The 13,395-nt window shown below is 32.6% G+C and overlaps 1 protein-coding gene across 1 annotated transcript in view; it reads right to left on the bottom strand.

Moving 5' to 3' along the window:
* Nucleotides 1–13,395, bottom strand: part of LOC149411549 (uncharacterized) — a 56,866-nt gene that overhangs the window by 8,737 nt on the left and 34,734 nt on the right. The window contains exon 2 of the mRNA XM_089646795.1: nucleotides 2,286–2,726. The gene's annotated coding sequence lies outside the window, so the exon portion shown is untranslated. The remainder of the gene's footprint in view (nucleotides 1–2,285; nucleotides 2,727–13,395) is intronic.

Genomic DNA, 13,395 nt, shown 5'->3' with positions numbered 1-13,395 from the left:
AAATCGAATTCCTTAATGGGCTATATTTTATAATTTAAAACAAACAAATAGCCCAAATGCGTAGATGCTAGATATTTGCAATAGCATTTGTTTTTTTTAATATTCTAGTTTGGTATTTTGACCACAAATTCCAAATTAAGTTTTGTTCGCACGAGCGGGATTACAAAAAGTTATAAAAACATCTGTCCATGAAGGTTTGTAATCTAGGGGTTAATTGATTTCAGTTCTTACCCGAAATCAAAATACGTAAATAGCTCTTACTTGAAATGTCGATAGTGCCCAATATTAATAAAATTGTGTGGAGGTACCTAATAGATATTGCTAGATCCTGATAATTTCCGACAACTGTAAAGAGAGTTTGAGAAAAAAGAATGAACCCCTCCATACAAATAGAAACCTGCCAGCCTGTCAAAGTTGATAATATTTATGACGAAAGTCGAGAGTAAAAATCACGAGAAGAATGAACAAGTTTCTAATTTGACAAGATTCACCCACAGAGGAGAAACGCGACAATACTAATTATTACGGGCGTTTAATAACAAGTTAGTGCGGAAATTAAGACATGTTCCCTACTTATAACAGCTTAGAAATCATGTGAAGAATAAATTAATTTCTAATATGAAAAGATTCTATACAAATTATTATTGGGGTAGGTACCTACCTACATTCTCTATGGTAATGTTTTCATTTGTATTTAAATGTGTTCTATTGTATTAAACTGAAGATAGGTAGGTACTAAAGAAAACATGAGGAAAATTACAATTCAATTATTGGCGCGAAAAAACCGTATAGGAGGGAATGCGGGTAGAGGTGATTTATGGGTAGAGGAGTAATGGAACTGCAACGAATTGTCTATTAAGGGTTTTGAAATATCCATTTAGGGCGATGTAATGCGAAATATTACAAAAAATATGTGTTTTAACCGGGCATTTTACTAGCGAGGTTTTTTTATAAGCCTAGAAAAAAATAAAGTCAGCCCTGTGTAAAATTTTAAATCTTCGACATACGAACCTTTTATTTGATTTGCCTTCGTTGTACAGTGTGAAAAAGTTTGTTTCTTAAACTGCTACCGGAAAATAGTTTAATATTTTGTGTCTGTACTTAACAAAATAAATTAAAAAAAGATTTTTTGCGACGTTTTTTGCATAAATCATGCATTCCGAGTCATGGCAATTTAAACCTTATCGCAACCAACGTAGAAATGCATGAATTCGTTACAGCTTTTCGAATTGTATCGCCTTTTAACCTCTGGACAATTTATAGCAGATTTCATCTAATTTCAATCACACTTGTTAAATAATTCAAGTTACATTAGAAGGCGAAGATAGAAAACAATGTCCAATTTTTTTTGTTGCATCTCACATCAAATGACAGATCATGCTTATTATGCCGTCATGGAATGAGATAATTAAGATTTCACTTTCAAACCATCTCACAGTAATAAAATAATATACAAAATTAACAACATGCAAACCAGGCAACAACTTTGCATAACAATTAAGATAGAAAATCACACGGTTTTGTACTGATCAACGATAGAAACAACGGACATAGTTACGACCATAAAAGCATTGGAAAATGAATTATTCAAATGTAATATTTAAGGTATAATATAATATTTGATGCATCTCCACCACCATTTAAAACATGTAATACAAATTACTGTCAATTTGTAATTAAAATGGAACCGTCTGGATTACAATATATTATTTATGCACAATCTATTGAAAGAATACAAAATAAATTCTTACGTTTTCTAAGTTTTAAAATTAAATGAATACCTTTTAAATGAGTACGGAAATTTTACCGCGAATGTAAATTAGAAAAATCGATTGAAAAATGTAACATTTCCTAGTTATTTTCAGATTCGAATAGATAATACACAAAATTAATAATTTTATATCGACCGTTTTACGTTTCGTCTTTACGTAAATTTGTTTGTACGTTTCGTTTCAAGATAGTCGACCTTCTAAAGGTGTAATAAAGATTCAAATTTCAAATATAAAGTCGTCGTGTTTATGTGAAAAAAAATTGTCATTGCGATAGTGACGTTTCTTTGGATAGATTGTGTAATTCCTTATTTGAAATAAATTTTAAAATTTTTTCATAAAATATACAGTTTTTAACATGGCATGTAGGTAGGTATTCAAGTGTCTACTTACAAATATCTTTTCTGAGGAAATTTAGGCTTTAATAAATTAAAAAGAAACGTATATTTTTGGACTCGAGGCTGACTGTTTACCGAACTACTGGTATATAATATAATATAAATAAATATTACTCACGAATAAAGCTGAGACGAACTTGTGTGATAATAGTTTTTTATATATATTTTGCACTACAATAATAATAAGAGTTTTTTTCACTTTTCATTTAACTACAATTCGTTCACATCTCAGTAATATTTTCTATTAACTGCAGATTCAAAACACGCGACACTAATATTGAAAATAAATCTTGTGTAAGTTGTCTGTGTTATAATTTAATAAAGATATATATGGCACAATTCTGTTGAACATTAAATTCGATAGTTGATTGTTATCTAAACTTTTCTCTTCACACTGCGTTTAATATCGAAGTCTTTGTTTATTGTCTATGGGCGCTTTTTATTAGAGAACTTTCTGATTATCATTGTCGATGGTTCATTCTTTATTTCTTGTGATTTTCTTCTTCTGTCAGAGGTGATCTTCAGTTCTCACATGATCTGAGATACGGCTTGGGAGTATCTGAAACAATGGAGAATTCTTTATTAATCAAATAAAAGCCAATTTTCATGATGATCATGGTTTATGTGGGAACGCGTTCGTTTGATCGAGAACGATTTGGTTTATAAGCTAAGAAAGAGCTTATTATTTATAATTCGGAGATTTGGATTGTAATCTTTAATGGAAATTACACAATATTATATTTTTTTATTTATTTTATATTATAGAAACAAACAGTACATGATTTACAGAGATGAAACAATCTACAGGAATAAGATATATAATGTTGTGTACCTATGATATGTTTCCTTGCAATGTCTGCTAAGTGGTGTGTTTATTCCTTAATTACCAGGTGACGTGTGTAGTATATAGGTGTGTGTGTGACGTGTGTAATGTATGTGTGAGTGTTTTTTTGCGTGTGTGTCTGTATGTATGCGCATTGAACAGTTTAAATTATTGACATGATGCCACGTTTGAATTTGGGCAGTGAATCCGATAAAATGTCAATGTTAGAGTTAAGACAAATATTATTTAGAGTATTAAGAGCTCGGGTAATTGGCGAATTAAATGCTGCATTTGTTTTATAATTAAACGTGTGGAATAGCACTGTATGTCGTGTACGTCTCAAAGGTATGTTAAAGTTAATAAGGGACAGAAGTTCGGTACAGTCAATGTCATTGTTTAAAATTCTGTGTATAAATATTGAGTCAGCTACTGCTCGTTTTTGCTGCAAAGTTTCAAATGTACACTCAAAGTTATTGTTGAATTTGTAGGTAATATATTTTATAAATTTGTTTTGGATACGTTCTATACTACCTATGTAAAATTTATATTGTGGATTCGTGAAAGGTTCATAGGAATCTCGGTTCATAGAGGCTGTTTTCGTTTGGTCCAAAGATGTCTTGTAATTTTCGAATTTAAGAACAATAAAAAACGTCAAAATCAGATTGTCTGATATTATCTGAATCAGATATAACAACGATTGTGTAACCTAGGGTAATCTCTACTATTAATCTGATTCCACAAAGTAGCAAAAACTCTCCGAAATGTGTGTGAGTCATGAATTTTGCGCAGATTTTAAGCTGTTAACATAATTTCCATCATGGGCTGTGCCACTTCCAAATATCCATTCAAACGTTCAAAACTGATTTATTAAAAAATATTTTTTTGGTAAATAACCAGAGAAGCACCCATCCTAATACGCACAAAAGATTACGATGTGGAGCAACTTTTTTAGTCTACGGAGAGGCAAAATAATGCACATTAATTAATATTTTTAATAAATTCAACGTTTTGCGGTCATCTTATTATATTATCGATGTGACATTTATTTTGTAAAGTAAGTTTTTAGGTTCTTAGTTTGGGTTCAATAAAAAAAGAAAAAAACTGGCCAACAACCGATTTTTGTGTTTTTTTTTTAAATGTTTGTGTGATGGCTTCTAGATATTTACCGACTTAAAAAAATTTAAAAACAAACATTAAATATGAACTCAAGCGAAACCGGTTAGGAAATATCTCTCCATTATTTTTTTATGTGACATCGCCCAAGAGTATATGTACAGCCAAGTGAATTAATTATACGTCACCAGATTGGGCTAAATAATGAGGCGAGTTGTAACGGCAGTAGGAATGCATTTGTGTGTGAACACGTGTCTGTGAAAGGTGACGTCATAATAAAATTTGAATAAAATGAGATTTTAATTACATTATAAGTCGATGGTGATATCAGAAGAATACTACTTTTTACAGGAGAAATATACGTGGGGTACCAGAGAATTTAAGGCGAAGCTGCCAAATCACTATTTTGATTAATCTTTATAACGAATTGGTGTACATTATGAATACCAAAAAATATGATTTAGATAAATTGGAGGTTTTTAGAAAACAAATAAAAAAATAAATTTACCCAATAAAAAATATATTTGTAAACTACTAAAAATTTTTTTTCAATAGAAATGTATGAACGCATAAAGGAAACAACTTTTTAAAGATTATCTGTGACAGTTTCACTTGATTAACTTTTTTGCTTTCTTATAAAATTATTTACAAAATAAATAAAAACATGTTTTGTGCTTGAAATCGAACGTTTCTAGACTCCGTTTGTCAAGCGATTGCCTATTACCTACAATATAAGGTATACCAAGAATATACACATTTTTGGTTCTCTAGCTCTATTGCAATGCTATCACTGATTGGGCTTTGGACATACTTCTGTTAGATATCTTCATATATGAAAGGAGAAACCATTGTGTTGCAGGGGCGTCGCCAGCTTCCAAGTTAGGGGGAGCAGCTTAATTTTTATAGAGCTTAAAGGGAAGGAACAATGAAGTAGTCAGAATAAACTAGAAATGTTTGCATACAAGCTTTACCCGGCGTTGCGCGGGGTTATGAACAGGGCCGTCTTAAGCCATGAAGGGGCCCGTGGGCATACTAAGTTCGGGAGCCCGTTTTGAAATCCGTAAACCTACAGAACATCAATTCTCATTTTTTGGATAATTTTATTGAAGGGGTTCGTGCAAGACTAATTATGTGCCACTTATCAAAATTTTAAAAGTTTAAGATAAATTTTAAAAATTCATCATTTTGAATTGTGTATTTACACTTTTTACGTATGTGAATATTATTTTGAATTTTTCGGAAAGGTCAAATAAAAAATAAATTTACAACATTCCTCAATACCTGTGGAACTATGTCATGCCCAGTTGGAGTAAGTGACGAGAGTGATGAGAGTTGAAAATTAGTTAAAACGCCACGGAAGAAACGGAAGGGAGATTTTCTCACTGGTATCTCCAATTGAGGTAGATACATAGTAGGTATGTGGCGTGGGTTAAGGGAGTGTTATAAAAATTATTGTATTTACAAAAACACAGAAAAAGCCCCACAGGCGAAATTTTTTCCATGTATCCCCAATTAGGGTAGGAATGTGGTGTGGATGAAGAGAGTGGAATATGAATTATTACATTGACAAACGGAAGGAAAAAGCGCCGCAGGCAAAAATATTCTATGTCGAAGGGCTAACCAACATATGCTTTGGATTTCTATTTTTTGGAGAGTCTGAACACCTACAATATTTTAACGAAAATCGTTCAGTTTTTTCACAAACGAAAATATATTTTAATTGTTCAAAAGAGAAACCTTTAAAATATATTAGCTTAGCCGGAAAGTAGCCGAGTGGACAAATGAATCGGATTCCCTCCTACTCAAGCGTCACGAGTTCAAACCACTGCTAGCTAAGTCCTCCATCATTGCACAAGTAACATTTCCCGATAACATAAAAAATTGAAATATATTTTTCAGGTCTGTGTCCTCCCGTGTTCTGTATCATTTTGGCCCCTAGCCGGGCCCCCCTCTGGCATTGGGGTCCCATGGAAAATTTAATGTATTATTTTCCGAATCCTGTGTCCTCAACGTGTACCATTTTCATAGCATCCCTAAAGACGCTATATTCTTTTTTATCGGGGCCTCAAGTTAAAAAAATAAAATAAAAATCAGTCCCTGGCCGGGCCCCCTACTCCAAGGTTGGAACCCTAGGCCGAGGACTCTCGGACCTAGGCGGAAGTTCGGCTCTGACCCAGATGAAGCGTTTATATCTGGCACTAAATATATCACATTTAAGACACTGGGTCTCCAAATATCGTCAAATTCTATGATCGAATTCTCACTTACAAACTTCAGTACCAAAAAGATTATATTTATGAAAATTATTGCTTCCTCACAAATGTTACTATAACAACTTCGCTTCTACCGGTGCGGCGATTGAACCCTCGACCTCAGTACTCATGACCTTCTCATCTTTAAAACAATAACTACATAATATTATATTCACTTATATCAAGCCTATCTCTCGGAAATCGCAATTCAAAGAATGCTATTCATAACACTCCTAGAATTGCCGACTAAAATGAATTATGTCCATAATATTCTCTATGGAATTGTATACTATGTCTATGGAATCCATAGACAAAACACGCAGCAAGATCTTATCTGCTGATGAACCTTCGCATAGAATAGACAATGCAAGGCGGTGTTTCCTTGGTGAAACTTTTTCCTGCTTGTTGAAAAATTATATCGCGAAAACAATTAATTATTATAATTGCGGATAAAAATATTTGTGTAGGTTTTTTTTTGTCTGGAATCGTAGTATGATAGATACGCGAAAAGCGAGAGATTTTAAACACCTGATAAATTTTAAGGCCGGTGAGTTTCGCCCATGACATAAAACAGAATTTTGTCACATCGAGGGCGACGTTTTTTTAGCTGCAATAATTGGAAGTCTCCGGGCAAAGCTTTTACCGATTACCGAATAGGGCTTATTAATTAATATATTATAGTATTTTCAAATGCCAAATTATGTAATGGAAGATCGTGGTGAAGTGTGTGCTTATATATGTAAATGCGATACCGTGTTCGCTAGCTCAAATCTTCTAAGAGCTGGTATTATAGTATGAATAAACTTTGTTTTCTGTATCAAGTTTTGGCGTAGCCTTCACGTAATATGAGTTAATGAGTCCTCAGGCTAATTTGTTCGCTTTTGGAAAAAACTCAATTGAAGGAAATCGTTGTGGATCCCGTACTGTCATTATGAGAAATATGATCTAAACGGTGTTAAAAGAGAAAATACCACGCTTTATATTCAAATCTAGAAGTAAGAAGCTAACAGAAGAATTAAAATGTGCATGTTTATGTAACCAAAGGCTCCAAAGCAATTTGGAAAAAAATTATGAAATTTGGTGATTTTAACAAATAATCCGAATGATACAGGCGCGAAGTTTGATTGTCCAACACATTACGTATAAGTCCGAATGGCATAGGCTCTATGTTCGAATATTCCTACATATAATTTTAACAAATCCGAATAACATGGACCCTACATTTTGAAGCTTCAACATATTATATTTTAACAAATTCAAATGACATAGGCTCGATGTTCGAATGCTCATACGTATAAATGTAACAAATCCGAATAACGTAGACCCTATATTTTGTAAACTTTACCATATTATATTATAACAAATTCAAATGACATAGGCACGATGTTCGAATGTTCCTACATATAAATGTAACAAATCCGAATAACATGAACCCTACATTTTGAAGCTTCAACATATTATATTTTAACAAATTCAAATAACATGGGCTCGATGTTCGAATGTTCCTACATATAAATGTAACAAATCCGAATAACATGAACCCTACATTTTGAAGCTTCAACATATTATATTTTAACAAATTCAAATAACATGGGCTCGATGTTCGAATGTTCCTACATATAAATGTAACAAATCCGAATAACATGAACCCTACATTTTGAAGCTTCAACATATTATATTTTAACAAATTCAAATAACATGGGCTCGGTGTTCGAATGTTCCTGCGTATAAATGTAACACATCCGAATAACGTAGATCCTATATTTTGAAAACTTTAACATATTATATTATAACAAATTCAAGTAACGTAGGCTCGATGTTCGAATATTCCTACGTATAAATGTAACAAATCCGAATCACATAGACCCTACATTTTGAAAGCTTCAACATATTATATAATAACACATTCAAATGACATAGGCTCGATGTTTGGATGTTCCATTGCATTATAAAACAAAATCCGAAGCACAGCCCGATCTTTGGGTGTTTCAACATATTAAATTACAAAAAAAATCGGTTCCAATTAACTCGAAAACCGTGGGACTTTTGCTACACATGATTCAATTTTCAGAACGACCTTGGGGTCCCATCCACAGTTGAAATTTTATCCACCACTTACCGGACACCTTTATTTTATATTATGTTTCAAGTCCAAATTAATCGTCATTATTCATAACATTTCTTGCTGCAAATGAACATATCTGTTTTTAAATGTTTAGAAAGCAAGAAGGTACCTTGAAATACCAAAACATAATACGTGGGTAACTTCACGAATGAATAACTGTAAAAGATATCTCGGCCGGAAACGTATTCGACTGGAAAGTGCAAGGTCACGGGTTCGATTCCCAGTAACCAAATATTTATTATATTTAACCTAGACAACTGTCTATTGTTCTTAGAAATTAAAATTCTTCTCATAAAAATTTAAAAATATTTCTTACTAATATTAAAATAATAATTTATGTAGAAACAAGAATGTTTTCCAATTCGTGGTGTTTAATTTTTTTCTTCGGAGGTAGACATTTTTCAGTTAAACTTAATGATTGCAATAAATATTTTCTTAACACAATGCTGTGTCTCAACTGATGTCATAAATGTTGTAATGTTATTAATTGTAAATTTAGTGAAATCAAATTGGATTCAAAGTTTTTCAGGACAAATAATTAAATATATATCTTGTGTATATAACAATTTTTAAAATACTAGAGAGGATAAACTTCTGTAACAATTAAGCCAAAAATGACACGGTTGAAATAAAATATAGTTGCTTAAGAGGAAGCTACAAGCCAAAAATGTGTATATTCTTGGTATACCTTATATCGTAGGTAATAGGCATTAAAATCGCTTGACAAACGGAGTCTAGAAAAGTTCGATTTCAAGCAAAAAACTGGTTTTTATTTATTTTGTAAATAATTTTATAAGAAAGCAAAAAAGTTAATCAAGTGAAACTGTCACAGATAATCTTAGCTATAAAACTGTATTTTGTTAAAGTTGTTTCCTTTATGTGTTCATACATTTCTATCGAAAAAATATTTTTTTTAGTAGTTTGCATTTATATTTTTTATTGAGTAATTTATTTTTTTATTTGTATTCTACTCAAGCGAAGCGATATGAAAACCTTCAATTTATCTAAAGCATATTTTTGGTATTCATAATGTACAACAATTCGTTATAAAGATTAATCAACATAGTGATTTGGCATTAAGCTCCGCCTTAACTCAGAAGCAATACTGATATATCCGTTTATTTGAAATATTTATGCTATTTTTTGCGTACAATTTTCTTAAATGTAAAGATAACTCAATTAAAATATGTTCCACTTTTACATTAATGTCCTTTTTTCTCAATTTCACGCAATTGAAGAGAACTAGCTCGAAGTAAAACGCAAATGTAAACATGTTGCTCCAAAAATATTTTATCTACTTCAGATAGAACTAGGTATGTCGACTGTAAACTGAATTGTTCTAAATGATGATATAAATTGAATAAAAACAAATATGTTGTTCGTAATTTGAAAATGGAAACATGTTGTTCTAAAAAATAAATGTTAAGTCAATTAAATTAATAGAACTTTGTTGCATAACTACCTCCAAACTTACATGGAAATTGTATACGTTTTTGATATCTAATTTTAATGCAAAATTCTGGCTAAAATGTCACGAAAAGGGACAAAAATGTGTAATACTCGTATTTTATATTATATATATATACATGTTTTAATTAATATTAAGAAATATACTGTATTATGTAATTTCAAGTTATCTCAAAGCACTAATCTCGTGTTGATCGGACGCACACTAAGAATGGCCCCTTGCTCCGTGACGTCACATCCTTCCCCTCACCTTCTCCTCTCTGCCCTACTCTCTTCACTCTTCTTCTATCCTCCCCCTTTGATTCACCAGAGCGAGACTCCCCTGCCATTCTTCAACAAGGGTTCAAGGATTTGAATGTGTTCGTTCATAAAATGGTAATGACTCCATGAACATTATTTTCGTGGAGTTTATACTGAAGTTGAACTCATTTTTACATTTGGCTTGTATTTCTAAGTATCTAACTATCATACTATTTCTCTTCAGAAGTAAGCAGAGAGGATGAAACGCCAATAAAAACTGCTTCGACACATACTCTTTTCCACATTCACATTCACTCACAATATTCTGTTATAAGTCATTTTTTCGTCTATCTGAGGGCTTAGCACGGTCACATCGATAAAGGCTTTATCGATAATATCGACAACTTGTCATTGTTTCCGAGCACGACTGTACAAACAACAGTTCACGTCGAACAAATTGAGAGCACTAGACTTAGTTATTGGCGATCTGCAGTCATGTTCGTAAACGATGACAATTTACCGATATTATCGATAAAACCCATACCGATCGAGCGTGCTAGATACCCAGGGGGACTAGCATGGTCACATTGATAAGGGTAATCGATATTGTCAATAACATGTCACGAACGTAGATCGCCAATTTGTCATAAATCGTCAATAATACCCCCAATTTAGTCGACGTGAACTGTTGGTTGTTCGTCGGCGATCTTTTCTTGATCGGGAACGATGACAAATTATCGACCTGTTGTCGTTGAAACCTTTAACGAAGTGTGAAGTATGTATTTAGTTAGGAGGGCAGCTCCGTCCGATCAGAGAGTCCGTTTCATACATTTTTTTTATTTTTAAATTAAAGACTAAAATATTGTATCTAGTTATATTTTAGTGTAATTTTTTTTTATACATAGAACACCCATAAGCCGCAAAAGCATTTAGATTTTTCATTATTTTAGAAACAACTTTGGCTATTATTAGTAGCGACTAAACGTTAATTTTAAATAAAAATTAAGTTCATTTTAAATAATAATTCATCTATTTTCAGTGTGTTTTAACACTTGGTTTATCTGAGAATTGTACCTTCCTTCCTAGGGACTGTAGTCAACCGCGCTAAGAATATCGGCAAATGCCGATCGGGTAGGACCGACATTTATTTAGTATATTAACTGCTGCAATGTCATCCAATTTCAGAGAAATGGGTATTCGTCCGCGTGTGTGACAGAATGCATTGTCATCTACAACGAGTCTATCTGCTGATTTTCAGCTCGATCGGATATCGGCAAGTCGTATTATTTCCGCTTCGAACATTTGCATTCATTAATCCCAGAAAATAAAAGTATAACTATAAACATATTCACTCTCATATTTTATGTGTACAATGTTTAAATAGTCACTATAATTTAAAAAATATATATATATATAATATTTTTTTTTACCAGTGAACCTATAGTACCTATATGATCTCTAGGTACTATAGTTCACTACTACTAATAGGTATTAAATAAGTACGCTTAACATTGTACATGTACAAGGGCCTCGATTCTCGACCAAATCATTCCACTCGAACGATTGGTTCGACCCACTCGTTGTTCGAGTGGAATGACTTTTGAATTATTTTAGATACATTTATATAGCAAAATGACAAGATAATAATATTGCATTAACTGTATAAGTATATTAAAAATAAATACAAGTGTTATTATGAATTGTTCCTAGCTAGGCAGATTGCCCGTTCTAAGGAACCAAATGCTGTTAAAATTGCTAAAAATTTATTCTGTAAAATTGAAGTGTTATTTTATTTTTTATCAAAATTGAATATATATAAAGTTTTTACTAAATGAGCCATTAATAGGTAACCATATAAAATTGTGATATTATTTAATAGTTTTTCAGACTCCTGCCTCCCCAAGCCAATCAACCATTTAGTTATTATTGAACCGATGAAGGACATTTTGCATGTTTTAATATTTAACTCTTGGGGGATTTCATTATATAATTTCGGTCCCCGATTGATACTTTGCCGTATTGCTCCCTGGGACTACGAGATCCTTTCGTATGTGACTTCTTGTGATATATTTATGATCAATTTTATCAAGATTTTCTAGATTTTTGTGTACGTGAATAATAACCCTTTTTATGTAATTTTGACGAACATCAAGTACATTAAATTTTATGTAGAGCTGGAGTACCTATAGGATTTACGCAAAATGTATGCAATTATGTACCTTCGACGAGACTCAAGAATAATAATGTCGACCAGTGTATGAACTTTCGACGGCGATTGCGAGCGGCCTGGATTGGAGAATCGATACCCTGATGTAGTCAACAAAACTTTTCGTATTACGTCAGGCAATTTTACCTTTGTCATGCTAATAATGCCGGAACAAAGCGCGTCCTAGTGGCTTAAATAGTCAAACGCAATTTATGTACAAGTACCTGCTTTTGTTAGCGGTGTAAGGTACACCTACCTACTATATGTTGATCATTTGTCATTTTTTCTGTAATGTGAAGCAAGCTTACATATCCGCAAGGTTATCTTTTTATATTAATACCGCACAAGAGTCCCAGACTCCCGACTATCCGGAGTCAGCGAGACTAGTGACATCTCTGGTTTGGGCATGTGGTGAGGCCGAATGAAATGGGGAGGGGAAGGAGATATAAAGAGGAAGGTTAGCAATTCAGATCTGGTCACCAAACACTACTAAAGCCATTTCAAGCAGAGTTTCAAACGAAAATGGTGGTTTTTTTATAAATTAAAGATTTACTAATTGATGTGAAATAACGCATATAAACGAAGTAGCATTTAATTTTTAACAGACCGATTGCTATCTCTAATGCAAAGACGCAATATAGGCACGATGAATTTGTTCTACAGATATTTCAATTGGAGGAGCTAACAGCATTGATTCTCTGTACACCTGCATCAATAAATCCCTTCCTACAAACCCACCTTAACCAAAACCTCCTAGATCACAAGGCCGGGAAACTCATTCAAAGCAGCCTCGTAACTTCTCTAGGATTTTACAAAAAAAAAATGTTTTTTTTTTTTTTCCAATTTATTCTTAGTTATTTAAACATTTTAAAATGTTTTATTTAATTTAAAAACATAAATAAAAATACAATTTTTTAAGGTTCCCATGCAATTTAGGAGGCTGAAATGATGCAGTGTCCCGGCCTTGTGATCTAGGAGGTTTTGCCTTAACCCGCCTAACAA

The sequence above is a fragment of the Hesperophylax consimilis genome, chromosome 25, assembly GCF_061612785.1.
Source record: "Hesperophylax consimilis isolate HC1 chromosome 25, BYU_Hcon_1.0, whole genome shotgun sequence".
Taxonomy (NCBI): domain Eukaryota; kingdom Metazoa; phylum Arthropoda; class Insecta; order Trichoptera; family Limnephilidae; genus Hesperophylax; species Hesperophylax consimilis.
Note: the sequence above shows the minus strand (reverse complement) of the source record. Positions and strands in the feature narration are given on the sequence as shown.